Genomic DNA, 17,843 nt, shown 5'->3' with positions numbered 1-17,843 from the left:
CGGATAAAAGGCTATTTGGGATACCCATTTAAGAGAGGAAATGCTTTTATTATATAATCCCTTTTCTTTATTTCATTCTTCCCCCAACCCCAAAAACGCCGATTCTCTACCCGACCCTTCTCCTCTGCCCCGACGCAAACTTCTCTGATCTCTTCCTCTCTCTGTTCTCTCGCGGACAAGCAACGTCGACGGAAGCCAGGCTCCAGCTCCGGCGATCTTTCTCCACGGCATCGACGCCCATTGAGCTCAGGTCTGACCGGTGTCTTCCTCTCTGGGCCGCTTCTCAACATCGCGTCTTCTCACGCCTACCTGCCGACGCCACTGGATCGAGCGAGATCCACCCGATCGCCGGTGAGGGTTTTCTTCCGGAGGTTCGAGAGAGGGGCTGGCTTCACCCGAGCCCTTTCTCCTTGTGCAATTGTGCCCTAGGTCTCTTCGGTTGGCTCCGATCAGACATCGCGGCAACAGAGCCGTGCCCTAGCAACGATCCTTAAGGTAAGGTGTTACCATATTTCGATCGATTGGGTGATGTTCTTCATTGATTCTTCTTGTTAGATTAGAGGAAGCCTCGGATAGCTGTTTTAGGGCTTAGACCTTCTTCTCTATAGACTAATCCTCCTCTGTTCTTGATCCTCCTCTTCTTGAGGTTGATTTAGGTCACGGATTGGTGATTTCTTCTGGAGACAACCTTTTGAGATCAGCTTCTTGCTGTGTTTGAGATATCGGTTGAAATGGGAAGAGAATTCCAACAGGTGTTGTATTCTATGATCGGAAATTGAGTGTTGTGGATCAACAAGCGTAGCTGTGAAGTTTTGTTATGTGTTGTGGTGTTCTTTGATCCTTTCTTGGTTCCGGCAACACACCAACCAGCAGCCTCCTAGTTCCAACATCAACAATAGCTGAGATTGAGATAAGGTGCAGTGATGTTGATACATGATTAGGGTAATTGTTTCATGTGTTGATAAATTAGTCTATGTATTGAATAGGGTTAGGTTTGAATTGAATTTTGGTTGGAACATATTGTAGATCATGTTTCGAATTTGGATATTTGTTAGATGATCATGTGTTAGATGATTAGGTATGATCTTGATACCTATTGATAATTTATTCATCCTTAGGTTGTGTAGATTAATTAGGTTATATGGATTTAAGTTTGAATTGCTAATCTAATGGTTGATTAGGGATTAGGGAACTATCCCTAATTAACCGTTAGAAAGGTTGAAGGATATGGTTTAGGGTTTGTCCCTAAATTTCTATTTAGGATTTATTTAGCTATGTGGTTGTATTCTAGCTAAATAACAGTAAATGTATTTATTTACACAGGACTTTGATTCGAGACAGACGTCTCAACATTGGATTAGGACTGGATTGTACCTTCTATTTGAGGTGGGTACCCTTTGACTTATCTTTTGATATTGTCTTATGATATGTATAGTTTATATATATTTACTAGTGATAGATGGTAGATTTATTTCTTCCCTGGTCTTAGCTAGTTGATACCTATCACATGCTTCATCTGCTAGTTGCTTTATTTCAGGATTGGATATTTTATCTCTTGCCATGTGTATATATGTTCCTAGAGATGCATATCTATAGTGCTCTACTCTACTGGATTAGTTGCTTTACATGTGTGATACATGCTCTTGGATTCATGATACTTACATCATTGTTATATGTGATGTCTTTGGATTTATGTTGTTTATATCATGGTTATATATATGCGTTTACCTTTTGGGCACACACATATATGGAGGAGGCTATGTTCAGGTATGACATACTGTAGCATCATGTACCATCCTGCATGATTGCATGCTGGGCGATTGACGACTCCATTATTGTTGAGCTCGTCGGCCGGCTACATAGGCCTGCACACAACGTGTTTCACTGCATGGGTAGTGGCACAACACTCAGGGTGTGTATGGCAGGTTGCTCGGTGGTGCACCTGGGTGCTCATGGGTAGCACGATATGGGGTCAGGATCCCTCCCGTCATCGCGTCCCGGGAGAGCATTGGCTCCCTCACTATGTTTGAGGTAGGAGGATGGTGTACTCGACAAGATCCCGTCCACTCGGTCACTCATCGTGGGTAGTGACGGCAGAGTGCAGGGTGTCACGCTACCCACTCGGTCTCACCATTGTGTGTGAGATGGCTATGGGTGACCATGTCATATCGCATCATATGCACGGATTGCATTCGTTATGATTGATGCATTTGGTGATTGCATATGATTGACATGCATACGGTGATACATGCTTTGCTCGACTACTTTTATCTCGTATGTTGTGATTGCCCAAGCCTCGCAGTGAGCATGCTTTATTTCGATTATGCATTTTCTTATTATTCTTGCTATAGCCTACTTTATGCTTATTGTTGGTTATTACAGTTTATTTCAGCTATGCATATCAGTTATACTGTTAGGAGACCGGATTGTACTGTTAGGAGACTGTACTGTAGGCTCTATGGTTTAGTGTACTGTACCATAGGATGTTACTGGTGATTATATGTTGCTGTACATATCTATTGGATTACCTGCTGAGTTCTTTGAACTCACCCCGTTGTTACTATTTTTCAGGTTGAGGCCGTCGGGAGATATTCCAGTCGCTAGCCCCATTATCGCGAGGATTTTCTTTGTCGGATTATATTTTGCTTTTGCATCTTATATACTTGTATTGTGGGTTTGTATTGTGGACTTTACATTGAACATTCGGGTTTGCTACTTTTGTTTTCCGCTGCGGTTGTATTTTCATTACTTCGTGGATTTGTTTTCTTCGTTGTAGTGGAGTAGGCTGTTTACATATATCTTCGAGGTTCTATATCGTCTTTTCTTTATATAACTGCGTGGATTGTTCATATTATATCTGTGTAGAAATATTGAATATAACTGCGTCGATTGTTTTACTATTTGTCTATATTGTTCCGGCCGAGTGTGGCCGAGGTATTGATATATGTATACTGAGCTTCATATTGTCACCCGTACAGGGGAGATGCTGCCGAAATTTCTTCGGACAGGGACTACCTGGGGCGTGACAATTTAGATGGTATCAGAGCGACCTTGCGACCGTGAGTGTGCCTGTGGTAGGAGCACCCAGGGCACCACCTAGCGAGGGAGATTCTGGGATTTGTTTGTGGTGTGATTTGTGGTTACACAACGAGGACGTTGTGTCTTTATGTGGGGGTGATTGTAATACCCCGGTTCTGAGATTCTGGTTAAGTATGACTTAAAAGGTTAGATGATACTATCCATATCACCAAGGTGCACCTTCTTTTTCGGAAGCCCAAACTTAAGAACTCCAAAGTTAAGCGTGCTTGGCTTGGAGAAATCTGAGGATGGGTGACCTCCTGGGAAGTTTTCCAGGGTGCGTGCGAGTGAGGACAAAGCACGCTGAAAGGACCTCCGGTGGTCTGTGGAGTTAGTCATCAAACCGATAGGTAATTCTGGTGTCGTTCCTGGTTCGGTCCGGGTGGGGCCCGCCCGGGCCGGGGCGTTACATTTGAGGTTATGAACATCCACCAAGGATGTTATTTGTTTATAAATACCATTTGTCCTTAAATTTGCAAGGAATTAAAATAATGCATGATATGTTATGGCATACATCAAAAAGAAATAATTTTCAAAAGAAAATATCCTATAACTATATGATGTATGACATGACATGGTATTTTTGTGGTTTTCATAATAAAATATGAATGCAAAAATAAATATGATGTCATGGCATATGATGGGCAAATAATCATGGCAAGTTTTAGCATAAATAAAATACCTAGATTACCTATCTAAGTATCCTTAATCCTTAGCTAAGTTAAAATTTAACCCTAGATTGCCCACTATTTCCCAAGAAAATGCCGAAACTCAATTTTGACATTTCTTTTGATTTTCCTAATTTTGTGCCAATTTAAATTAAGCATATTTCTCAAATTTTGACACAAATTACTCTTTTAAAGAGTAACAAATTAAAATAAGGCCTAAATTGTCCTTAACTTTCTAAGAAAATGCCAAAATCCTAAATTGACATTTCTTTTACTCATATTTTGTTGTGCCATTGAAAATACATTAAAACTTCTCAACTCATAGCACATATTACTCCAATTAAGAGTAAATGATGATTCTTTTCATTTTCAAAGGTTAATAATAACCTTGACAATGCTCCTTGAGTGTCAACTTCATCATGATTAGGTTAACTACCCTTTCAATTTGAGTTGACACTCTCTAACCCATCTATGAGGTAGAGAAAATGCTCCTAGGAACCCAAAATCTATTGGTGCTCCTTGGATGCTCTAGGTACTCGTTAGGGATAACCTCCCTAGATACTTTCCTAGTGACTTTGTTTGGCTTCTTAGAAGCTTTAGTCACCTTTTCTAGGTCAACCCTAGGGATTTCTTCCCTTGTGACCTTTTTAGTGACTTTGTTTGACTTCTTAGAAGTCTTAGTTACCTTAGTTGCAAAAAATACTCTTAGGGATAACTTCCCTTGTACTTTTGACTTGACCCTTAAACCTAGACTCGGTTCCATAACTATATGGAACCCTATGGTAAGAAATTACATCCTTCTTAGCCTTAAGTTTGTATCCCAAACTTTTATGGTCATTGGATGACTTTTATACTCCTAGACCTAGGCTATGCTCATTTTGTCCTTTTAGGATATTTTCCATCCTTTTTAGGGTCTTTTCTAATTTATCAAGTATTGACCTCAAGACTTGATTTTCCACCATTAAGTCATTAGTTTTTGGTTTTTCATTAAATCCATGAGCATTTTTGTTTCTAGACACATACCTAAAATTCTTTGTTTTATTGCCTAGATTTTCATCTACCTTCCTAACCCTAGGTGTGGTAGTTTTAGCATGAAAAGCTACATGTTTCTCCTTAATGCTATCATGCTTCCTATTTCTATGGTAAATAGCATTAAAATGATAAAAATTAGAAATAGCATGCTTTTTACCATTATTCAAAGGAGTAGGCTCAATAAATGATACATTTCTTTTTACCTTGGAGGCTCCCCCTTGAGTTGTGCTTCCTCCATGAGCCTTGACCGCTTTCTTCCCCTTGGGACATTGGCTCCTATAATGTCCCTTTTGATTGCAAGAGAAGCACACAATGTGCTCCTTGCTCTTCTTTGTTCCGGGGACAGTCTCCTTAGGCTTCACCTTGCCCTTTAGTGCCACTTGGCCCTTCTTCTTGGCCAATTTGGAGCATTTGCTCTTATAATGTCCATGCTCCCTATACTCAAAACATATGATATGATTTTTATTTTTATTTGAAACATTTATACCTTCATATGTAGGGATGACATCTTCTCCTTTTGATTCAGAGGTAGAGGTTTCCTCTTGATCCGATAATGATGCTCCTCTAAGAGATTCGACTCGACTTGTGGAGGTGGAAGCTTCTTCGTCCTTTTCTTCTCTTGACCCGGATGTGGAGACTTCTCCTTCTTCTTGATCCGGTGTCATCGAAAATTGCTCCCCCTCAATCTTAGAGATGGAGGCTTCTTCTCTTCATCTTCTACAAGAAAAAAAGAATATGCACCCTCTTTGCCCTTTTCGTTGCATTCCTTTGAAGATGTGGCTTCTTGGACTTCTTCTTCTTCGGAAGTTGAGCATCTCTCAACTTCGGAGTCCTCCTTCTCTTGGTCTTGCTCTAATGAGTCACCCTCTTTGGATTTTTCTTGGATTGGTTCAGTGGAGGGGATCTCATGAATCTTGGCCAATTTGCTCCATATCTCTTTGGCATCTTCAAAATCTCCAATTTGCTCCAAGATGTTGCTCGGCAATAGATTGACCAAAAGCTTGGTCACTTTATCATTGACCTCACATCTTTGGATTTGGTCTTGGCTCCACTTGCTCCTCTTGAGAATTTTGCCCCTTGAATTCTTTGGAGCTTCGAAACCTTCCATTAGAGCAAACCATTTCTCTATCTCCACCATTAAGAAATTTTCGATCCTTGATCTCCAAAGATCAAAGCTTGTAGATACATATGGTGGAGGTACCCTTGTGTCGAATCCAAGTCCATCTTGGAATTTCATGTTGAAGTTGAGCTTGAAGAAATCTTTGACTTGAATAATTTTGCTCAAACTTCTTCACCCTCTAGCTTTGTTGCCCCTTCCGGCGATGATTCCGGTGAAGAGCGACCTTGCTCTGATACCACTTATTGGGACCAAAATGTAGCTAGAGGGGGGGGGGGGTGAATAGTTCGGTGCGATCTTGTGCTCGTCATTGCTCGTTTCTTGCGATGATGTGCAGCGGAAAATACAAGAACACAAATACAACAATGCTAACTCAATGATTTACTTGGTATCCACCTCACAAGAGGTGACTAGTCTAAGGATCCACACACTCATGCACCCTCCACTAATAAAACACTCCTTTTCGGTAACTACCGAAGGCAGAGAACCCCTACAAGCTCACACTACAAGAAGAAAGGGAAAGGGAACAAAATACAAGCAAAAGCTTACAAGTTTGCGCAAGAAAACCCTAACCCTAGATTTCTTCTTCTTGCTGTAGATCCGCCTCTTGACTTGGAAGAACCTCCAAGAACTTCAAGAACTGGCAGTGAGAACTCTGTGGAGAAGCTCTGTGAAGATCTATGCTCGCTGGAGAAGAAGGCCGTAAGTTATGTCGACGAAATCGCACACCAACGTCTTTATCCAGCGCCAACGGTCGGATCCCAATCGATTGGATTGCTCCCAATCGATTGGGGAGGTTTTGGATCAATCGGTTGATCGATCCAGGGCACCTCTGTGCTCCTAGGAATCACCTGGATCGATCGGTCAATCGATCCAGATCCCATCGCGCGAAATCGCGCCTCCCAATCGATTGACTGATCGATTGGGGGCTCTGGATCGATCGGTCGATCGATCCAGAGCTATTCTTGGTACATCATGCCTAACATCTGGTCACCCTTGACCTGCTAGAACTCCCTCACCAAGTGCCCGGTCAATCCCTTTGACCCACTTGAACTTATCTTAATCAGGTGTTCGATCAACCTTAATCCACCTGGATTTCCCGTGCCAAGCATCCGGTAAATCCCTTTGACCTACTTGGGCTTCCCAACACCAGATGTCTGATCAAACTTGATCCATCTAAATTTCCTGTGTTTGGCTTCACTCACTAGGACTTTCCTTCCGCCTAGCTTCACTCACTAGGACTTCTCATTTGCCTGGCTTCACTCACCAGGACTTTCCATACTGCCTAGCTTCACTTTGACCTACTTGGGCTTCCCAACACCAGATGTCTGATCAAACTTGATCCATCTAAATTTCCTGTGCCTGGCTTCACTCACTAGGACTTTCCTTCCGCCTAGCTTCACTCACTAGGACTTCTCATTTGCCTGGCTTCACTCACCAGGACTTTCCATACTGCCTAGCTTCACTCACTAGGTCTTTCACCTGGCTTCACTCACCAGGATTTTCCATATTGCCTAGCTTCACTCACTTGGTCTTTCACCTGGCTTCACTCACTAGGATTTTCCAACTGCCCGGCTTCACTCACTAGGGGTTTTCCTTCTGCCTGACTTCACTCACCAGGACTTTCAGTCTGCCTAACCTCCCAGTTAGGACTTTCACCTGGCTTCACTCACCAGGATTTTCCAGTCAAGTATCCAGTCAAACTTGACCTACTTGACTCTCCTTCACAATCTCACCACATGAACAGTTGCACCTGCAATCTCCATGTCTTGTCTCCATGTATTGTCAAACATCGAAACCCAAACATCAAGACTCGAGCTTGAACCAATTCAAGCTCAGTCAACCAGGTCAACCTTGACCTAGGGAATATTGCACCAACAGTCATGATCATGCATACTTATCTGTTATATACTATATCATGCATCTTCTATTAATTTAGAATGGTTAGTTAAAATGGTTTACCAAACCCTACAACATAGCATCGGAATGCATTGGGATGATAGTACGTCAAGGAAACTTTGTCGAAGGCATGTCTAGACTGAATATGGAATTCTACCTGGTGCACTAGACTTAGTGGATCTGACCGAAGTTACCCCAGTCAAACATGGGCTAGTTAGACCAAAATTTAGTATTAAGTTTTTTGGACGGGAACAGTTTGGAAAGTCTTCAGCAAGTGGTCTAATGATACACAAGTAGGTCATATGCCTCGCCACTGAACTGAAAACTTATCCTTAGGATGTCTGTTTGATTAACCCAAAGCTAAATTTAAATCTAACATGAGTTCAATAACCTTTCTCGAATAATTAAATTAAAACTTTAATTCAAACTTAATTCAAACCTAACTTAATTCAAACCTAATTTAATTCAAACCCAATTAAATTCAAACTTATTTCAAACCTAACTTAATTCAAACCTAATTAAATTCAAATTTTTTAAAAACTTTTAAAAAACTTATTTAAAAAAAATTTCTTTTAAAAACTTAATTAAAATTATTTTAAAAACTTAATTATAATTATTCTAAAAACTTAATTAAAATTATTTTAAAAACTTAATTAAAATTATTCTAAAAAATTAATTAAAATTCTTTTAAAAACTTAATTAAAATTATTCTAAAAATTTAATTTAAATTATTTTTAAAAAAAATTAATTAAATTATTTTAACTTTAATTTTAAAAAAATATTTTTAAAACTTAACTAAAAACTTAATTAATTTTAAAACTTAATTAATTATTTTAAAACTCTAATTATAATTTAATCCAAACTTCATTAAAACTCAAATTAAATTAATAAAACTAAAATAAAATTAACCTAGTTTAAAACTTAAACTTATACTAACTCAAGTGTTCTTTAAAAGCAAACAAAATCAACTTTAAATTAATCTTTAATAACTTTAATAAATAAATAAATTAATCATTAACTTTACAATTTAACTTAATACACTTAATTAATAAATCTCAACTTGAAATCTTAATTTTAATCAACAAAGAAATACTTTAACCTTAAACAAAATTAATTTTTCAAAACTAATTCTAAAATATTCCTAACTATTAATTGTGACACTTAATATGCAATAATTAATCAACTTTTTAATCCTTAATTAGCTAATAACTTTAAAATCTCTAAACTAAACATTAATAATGTTACCATTAATCCTAATAATTCATTTTAACCCAAAATTAACTTAACATAATGTAAGTTCAACTAAAATTCAATTTCAACAAACTCAAAATCAATAAAGTCATCTCACAAAATTATAGGATTATCATATTTGAAAATTTAGAATGGGTGAGATGCTAAAAAAAGTTACTATTTAAAATATTTTCTTAAAAAGGATTTTGAAAACTTATAATTTTATTTTCTAAAGAAATATTTTTCAAATTTTGATTGATAATTGATTGGGTGTATTATATAAAAATTATTGTTATTCATCGGCTAGGTCTTTAGAACCTTAAGTCAATCGTGACCCTTAGACACACGTAGAAAAGTCTTCCTTGTGGGTAACAAGGATATCTAAAATTAGTGTCTGGTTAATGGGGAGAGACTTGATTGAAGGATATATTTTTTTATTATTCAAAATCATGCTTTTGAAAACATATTTTGAAAAATATTTCAAAACACTCTTTGAAAAATACTTGATAATACTTCTTTACAAATATTTTTAAAATTATCTTTAAAATATCTTAATCAAATACTTTTTGAAAATTACTTTTATAAACTTATTTAAAGAATTCTGATTTTGACATTAACTTAAAAATATTTTTGAAAAATTACTTACAAAACTCAAAATACTATTTGTTAGAGAATTCATTGAAAATTTGCTTGAAAATATTTTTGAAAAATTGCTTACAAAAGTTTAACTCAAAATCATATTCTTTAAACTCATAGTTTTTGAAACCTTTTTGAAAAATCATAGTTTAAAAAATAATTCCTAAAAAATTACTTGAAAATATTTTGAATCCAACTTTGAAATAATATTTGAAAGCTTGAAAAAACTATTTTCAAATATTTTTGAATATATTCCTGAAAGACATTACTTAGTGCATTCTTTAAAAATATTTGAAATTTACTCAAATCATGGACTGTTGCTTTTTCAAAATATCTATGAATCATTTTTGAAAACTCAAATATACATCTTATTATTATCTTTCAAAAGGGTGAGGAAATACCTTAGGAATATCTTGAAAATATTTAAAAGTATTCCATCATTGTTGGTGCAAAACTTAGGGATCCTTAGCAATTAAAGTCATTTATGAAGAATTCTTTTTGTTGTATGACAAAAGGGGGAGAAGAAGGGTTTAAGTTAGAAATCTAAATCTTTTTGAATTGACCTAACTTAAACATATTTGTCAAACATCAAAAAGGGGGAGATTGCTGGTGCAATCGACCTCTAAAGTTTTAATGTCAGACAAATATGTTTAAGTATAGAACTTGATCTAGGGAAGTCCTAGTTGTAGGTTAGGCAAGGGAAGTCCTAGTTGGAGGCTAGGCAAGGAGAGAAATCTCGGTATATCATGGAAGCCAGGTGGATAGGTCTGGAGGACTTGATCCCTGGGTAGCCGAATACTGAGTCCTAGTTGTAGGCTAGGTAAAGGAAATCTCAGTATATCGTGGAAGTCAGGTGGATAGGTCTGGAGGACCTGATCCCTGAGTAGCCGAATACTGAGTCTTGGTGAGTGAAGCCAAGTGGAGAAAATCCTAGGAGGTGGTAACCTTAGGTTCTGGTGAGTGAAGCCAGATGAAGTAAATCCTAGGGGGTGGTAACCTTAGGTAACGAGAAGTCTTGGAGGAGTGAACTCCAAGCAAGGTTGATCGGATGGTTTTCGGTCGACCGCGCCCAACGGATCTCGGTAAATCTAGGTTTAGGTTTACCATTATTTTCTGTATTATTATTATTGCTATTGGCTAACATAATATTGCAGGAAAAGTCTTAGTGGATCAGGTGATCAAACACTGAGCAAGTAAAAGTCCAAACAAGTCGGGAGGTCCATGTTTGGCAGGTAAGTTAAGGTAAGCAACTGGAGGAGCGATAGTGAGGTCGAGTTCCTGAAGGGAACAACCTTAGATCGCTGATCCAACTGAAGAAACCGGAAAGGTTTCCAAGTTGAGATCAAGACAGTTCTACTATCTATATTACTCATGCATTATATTATTGTGCTAACCTTTGTTTTGCAGGAATATTGTTTAACTCTGTTTTGCAGATTCGGCCTGATCGGTCGACCGAACAGGAGGATCGATCGACCGAACCAGCTTGACTCAGACTAGAGATCAGTTCAGACCAAAGCGAAGCACAGTCCGATCGAAGCTTGATCGGTCGACTAAACCAGGGATCGGTCGACCGATCCAATCAGCATTAAACAACATTAAAAGAAGATCTCGGCAGATTTCGACGAACAAGGAAAAGACTTGTTCGGTCGACCGAAAAGATGGTTCGGTTGATCGAACCATTAAAGACCAGTTAATGCAGATTTCCGAGCCAGCGTTAGACTCCAGCCAGGAAGGAAGGAGGGAGCGGGTTCAGTCGACCGAACAGTGGGATCGGTCGACCGAACGCCCAAGGCCTATAAAATGAGGTTCGAAGTGTGAGGCCCATAGAACTTTCTGATCAATTATTGTGCTCCTCTACAAGCTGCTCACGCTACTCATCTTCGTCAAGCTCAGCAAGCAACATCATTCGGAGTACCGACCTAAGCCTCATCTGCAATTCACTTGTCGGTATAATCTTATTTATGCTTGCATTGTAATTTTATTTAAGCAAGATAATAGGGTGTTATTATCTTGCTTCATTGTACGATTTACTTCTTTCCGAGGATTTCGGAAAGAAGGATTATAGTGCTTTGTCCATCGGTGCGATTAAGGATCGCGGGCCTTTGAGTAGGAGTCGAGCTAGGCTCCGAATGAAGTAACCAAATTGTGTCTCTTTCTAATTTCCGCTGCTTAACTTTGAGTGTTAAAAATACGATAAGAAAAGTTTTAAAAAACACGATATTCATCCCCCCTCTATCGCACTACTCGATCTATCAATACAGGCAGGTGGCATCGCCCAACAAGGTGTCACACTGTTGGGTTACAACATTTTTAAGCCTCGGAGCAATAAGAAAGAGTGGTCATTAATGGTGTCGAAGTTGTTCATCATGCCAAAGCATCGCTTTGTGCTTTGGCCACTCGCTAACAATAGGGTTTGCATGAAGGACAGACTGCCCTAAGTAGCTTGCAAGACCTGCCCACTTTGCCAATGGATGGATGAGACTTCTGAGCATCTCTTCTTCAGCTGCAGCATCACTATACCTCTTTGGATTAGGGCTGCAAACGAATCGAGCTCGCTCACGAGTTTTTCGAGCCTGCTCGAAAAATATTCAATTCATATTCGAATTTATCGAATTCGAGCAAAACTCGAACATATTCGAACTTTTTTCCGAGATGAACTCGAGCCCAAATTATATTGTTTGAGCCGCTCGCGAGCCTTAATATTTATTAATATATGTTAAATATATATTAAATAAATAAATTTTGAGCCTTTCGAACTTATTTTCGTGCAATAATTCGAATAGTTTATAAACATGTTCGAATATTTTGAGTCGAACTCAAACCTGAGCCCTAATTCGAACCGAACTCAAACAAAACATTTTGAATTTTTCGAAATTCGGATCGAGCTCAAACTCGAATATACCTATTTTTTCGAAATTAGGAGCATGCATAAATTGATATGCATGATTTATAGCGAAAGTAATATCAGGTCGTGTAATGGTGACAGTTTGTAGGGCACCAACAATGCTTTGTTAGATTTGGGGTCAGCTATTGAAGAGGAGGATGAAGGTGTAGTGAAACCACCTTCAATGATTGGTGTGGAGATAGGACTCGCACCATCCATTTTAGCTCGTTATAGAAGTCTAGTAATATATTTGCTCTGAGAGAAAAGACAACCTTCAAAATGTGAGAGAAACTCTATGCCAAGGAAAAAATAAGCGTTGCCAAGATTTTGAATAGGAAACTCTTAATAAAGAAGATAGAGTAAAGTAGTAATATCATTTTGATCACTACTAGTTATTATGATATCATTCACATGAATCAAAACAAATATTTAAAATTCTTCATTACATTTGTAAAATAAAGAAGAATAAGGGGTCATTTGGTTTGCGTTTTTCACGATGTTTTTTGTTTTCATTTTATGAGAAAATGGAAAACGCGTTTGGTTTGCGTTTTCAACGTTCATTTTTAAGAAAATGAGAGAGCGTTTTCTAAGAAAACGAAAAACGCGGAAAAGCCATTTTCTAAAAAAAATGAAAAACACGCGTTTTTCAGAAAATGAAAATGAAAATGGGGCAAACCTAACGCACCCTAAGTTTTTTAGCCAGAAAATCTCTGAATATAAAGCCAGATAAATAGACGATGAAACTATATATGAGGTGCTTACCGAAGACCATATATAGATTTCTGAAGTTGACACACATGTGTTAGAAGTTACAGATGGATGAATCCAAGTAGTTGCTCCATAAAAATAGTTTTTTCAAAGTGTTCATGAAGGAAAACATTGGAAACATCTTATTGTCATATCGGTCAATTGGAGCTAACTGTTGGTGCAACCTTAGGTCAAGGTTGACCTGGTTAATCTGACTCGAGTTGACCTGACTCGAGTTGTGTTTTGATGTTTGACGATGTTTGACGAGAAGAGAGTTGTATTCTTGATGTTTGACAAGAATAGGTGTTTGGGAGATTGTAGGTGCAACCTTAGGTCAAGGTTGACCTGGTTGACCTGATTCGGGTAAAGTCCAAGCAGGGAGCTTGGCACGCGAAAAGTCCAAGTATGGAGACTTGGCACTGGCAAAGTCCAAGTACGGAAACTTGGCACGGGGAAAAGTCCAAGCAGGGAGCTTGGCACGCGGAAAGTCCAAGTATGGAGACTTGGCACTAGGAAAGTCCAAGTATGGAGACTTGGCACGGGGAAAGTCCAAACAGGGAGTTTGGCAAGGTGGAAAGTCCTGGTGAGTGAAACCAGGCAGTGGGAAAATCCTAACTGGGATGTTAGGCAGTGTGGAAAGTCCTGGTGAGTGAAGCCAGGCAGTGGGAAAGTCCTAACTGGGATGTTAGGCAGTTGGAAAGTCCTGGTGAGTGAAGCCAGGCAGTGAGAAAGTCCTAACTGGGATGTTAGGCAGTGTGAAAGTCCTGGTGAGTGAAGCCAGACAGTGAGAAAGTCCTAACTGGGACGTTAGGCAATGTGAAAGTCCTGGTGAGTTAAGCCGGGCAAGGGAAAATCCAGATGGATCAAGGGTGATCGAACATCTGGTATTGGGAAGTCCAAGTAGATCAAGGGAGTGATCGGATACTTGGCACGAAGAGGAAAGTCCAAGTGGGTCAAAGGGATTGACCGGACACTTGGTGGGGAGTCTTAGCAGGTCAAGGGAGTGACCGGATGCTAAGCATGATGTACCAATAGGTCAAGGTTGATCGGATATTGGTTTGGAAGGTTTGGGACTTGGTTTGGGCAATAACCAAGCTCTGAATCGGTCTGCAGACCGATCCAGTGATACTCTTGTGTATTTGATCGGTCTGCTGACCGATCAGATGACAAACAGAAGGCAGCATCGATTCTGTGAGCTTGCTGATCGGTCTGGGGACCGATCAGCATGGAGCCTGATCGGTCTGCAGACCGATCAGGCGATATCCTGATCGGTCTGCCGACCGATCAGGTGACGATCTTGAAGAGTGCGAGGAACCGTACTCAATAAGCCCTGATCGGTCGCCACGACCGATCGGAGCACGATCGTAGCTAGCGGAGTTCGGGAGAAAGCGCGATCGGTGCGTGGACCGATCGAACTAGCGTTGCGACGCAACGCCAGATTCCTTCATGTTTTTCTTCGCAGTATAAAGGGGGGGTGCGCTACTTCTTCTTTCCTCTAGAACTTCGTTCTTCTCGAAGCTTCTGCTTCAACTGAGCTTTGATTGAGCTCGCCTTCAAAGTTTCGCGTGAGCTTCCAGTCGTCGACCAGCTGCTGCGTTTGGGTTGTGAAGTTGCTGCTTCACCTCCAGTCGACAAGAAAGCAAGCAATTGGTAGAGTGCTATTGTATTCATATTGTATTGCTTTTCTTACTGTTCTTGTACTCTTTGTTTGCTGTTGCAAACGTTTGTGGCGAGGTTTCTCCACCCACAAGGAGTATATTGTATTAGCCGGTTCTCTGGGGGCTCATCCACCGACGGATTGACTGGATTCGTCCACCTTACGGACACGCCGAGGAGTAGGAGCCCTAATCTCCGAACCTCGTTACATCCTTGTGTTAAGGTTTGATTTTCTTCTCTTTCGTTTCTTTGTATTTTCCGCTGCGCTAACACGTTTTGTAGAAAGAAACGACGATTTGGGGTCGGCTATTCACACCCCCCCTCTCTATCCTCCTTACGAAGGATCCTAACACTAACAACTATAGATAGTAGCAATCTGATAGTTGTAATTTTAACGACTAGACTAAAAGATCATTGAAATCTCTCTGTTTTTTTCCTCTATTTTTCCATTTTTTTTTCTATTTTTTTATATTTTTTTTTGCTAAAAGAATGGAAAAATGTCTTCTTTTAATTATACAGGATATCCCTTCATCATCACAAAATTCCTCTTTTCCTATTCATACAATTTTTTTTCCCATTAAACTTGACTATGATAACTATTTACTATAGAAATTATAATTTATTCCTTTACTTAATATTCATGACTCGATCATGTTGATGTCACTTCATCCCTACCTCGAAAATATGATATTTTCTATGCTATTTGGTTTAAGAATAATCAATTAGTCTTAACTTGGTTAATCTCATCAATTACTGAGTCTATACTTTCCATGCTCGTTGGGCTCAACCCCTCTCGTCAGGTTTGGGAAGCTCTTGATCATTCTTTTGCATCTCACTCTTAAGCATGAGTTCTTCAACTTCGTCTAAATTATAGTCTGTGCAACGAGAAGATGACTCTATAAACAACTATATATATGCAATCATTCAAGACTATTATCATAATCTAACTGTAATTGGACATCTAGACTCTGATACCACGTAGAAACTAATAGATAAAGCAAAGAAATAGAATAAAAAACAATTCTTTTATCATGTTATTACTAAAGCAAATAACCTTATTTATACAAGTTATACAAATATTAATGAAAAGATTACAAATTATCTAAATAATAATAGAAAATTTTAATATGACATATAATTATAAATATAGTAATGAATAAAATAGATTTAGAAATATTTTTTTAGTTAATTTTAATTGTGATGTCTAATATAATAAATTTGATTAAAATTAATTTAAGATTATTCTATATTATTATCATTGCCAAATCAGCTGAGCATGCAGATAAACTAAAAGAAATACATTTTTTTAAAGAATTAACACGCAGTTAATTAGTGGTTATGAACACATGTAATAAATAAAATAAACTAAAAAAAGTAGCTATTGAAATTGGTACTGATTCATCTAGAAGCGATTCGTCTGCAAAATTAAAGGCATCTAGATTGGCTTTGCATTTGGATTGATTTGCCAACTCTCAAACTTTAATGCAGTCTCAATCGTAATAAGGAAGCTTATTGTAGCAGTATTAAGGAACCTTATTGTGCAAAAAAAGGTAAATACTCATCCCAGCGTTTCCACCAGATCGCACGGTTAAATGGAGAAAATAAATCAAAAAATTGTAGATAGCAAATCTATGAGTTAATCCTCAGAATTTCAGCATTTTACGGGGATCAACCCTGAGGACAGTATTAAGGAATCTTAGAAGCAAGCCTAGGTGGCAACATTAATGATGGTTATCAGATTCCCCGTGGGTTTTTGTTCCATATAGGAGCATGGATTTTTACTGATCCATTTTATAAATTAATTTATTTTGATGGATCCTATCATTTAAACACCCGAGATTCATTATAATCTATCAATCATGATCAATAAATCATCCTCTAATTCGTAACTTATAGATTAGAGGATTCCATCTATCAAAGTAGTGACTTGTACGAAACACACTACACACGGCACGCGACACAGATGTATCAATGTCTTGGTTTCCAAAATATTGCCACCCAAACAATGCCCAGGCTACGTGTTCCTTTCAGTGGCTACTTTGATTAGTGATTATGACGAACTGGGCGTTTGCAAAGCACCGACGACTTAAGAAGGTAAAGTTTTTTTTTTCAATTTAACTTTATAAAAAATTTTAATCCATCATTATGATAAATTAAAAATCGCTCGTAGAAATCACATCAACATTCTTAGACTCATATTTTACTGGTAGAAAAATCCCCTCCAATAGACGAAAAAGTTTGAGTGCCGCTGTAGCTGTTTGTATAATTACTACTTCGTCCATTTTATTTTATTCGGTATTTTTTTTTTATTTTTCAGTTAATTTTTTAAATCGATTAATTTAGAAGATTGATTGTCCGGTCTTCTGAAAATCAAAAGTAAATTGAGACGCACTCGGATGGCGACGGTCCACTTTCTCCGGTTCGGAAAAATTCGCTGTAATTTATCGCAGCTTAATTTCGATTCTGACATTTCTGAGTGTCTAATCACTGCATCAGCACCGTAGAGCGCCGGGGCGACTTTATTCAGTAGTGATCATGCACTCAAAAACAATAATCAGTACGTTTTAGCTTTCCATGTTAGTACGCACTTAATCTATTAATATGCCACGTCAGCACTAACTTCATATTTAATAAACCCGAATGGGCGGCGTGACGACGCTTGTCGCGCTGAGACAATGGCATCCTTGCGGATGATCCGACGGTCCACGATGGCCCATAAATTCCAGAAGGAAGAATGCCGTTTGAGGTTCAAAAGTTACGGGAGCCAACGGCAACGACCCCAACGCCGAAATCTAACGGCTCCGTGACCTCACCTAGCCATTGACTCATTCGCCCTTCTGTTACTGCAATTATTATTACATATTTATTTAACTCTTCCTTTTCTCTTTCTTTCTCG

This window comes from Zingiber officinale, chromosome 8A (genome assembly GCF_018446385.1).
Source record: "Zingiber officinale cultivar Zhangliang chromosome 8A, Zo_v1.1, whole genome shotgun sequence".
Classification (NCBI taxonomy): domain Eukaryota; kingdom Viridiplantae; phylum Streptophyta; class Magnoliopsida; order Zingiberales; family Zingiberaceae; genus Zingiber; species Zingiber officinale.
This window is presented reverse-complemented; position numbering follows the sequence as displayed.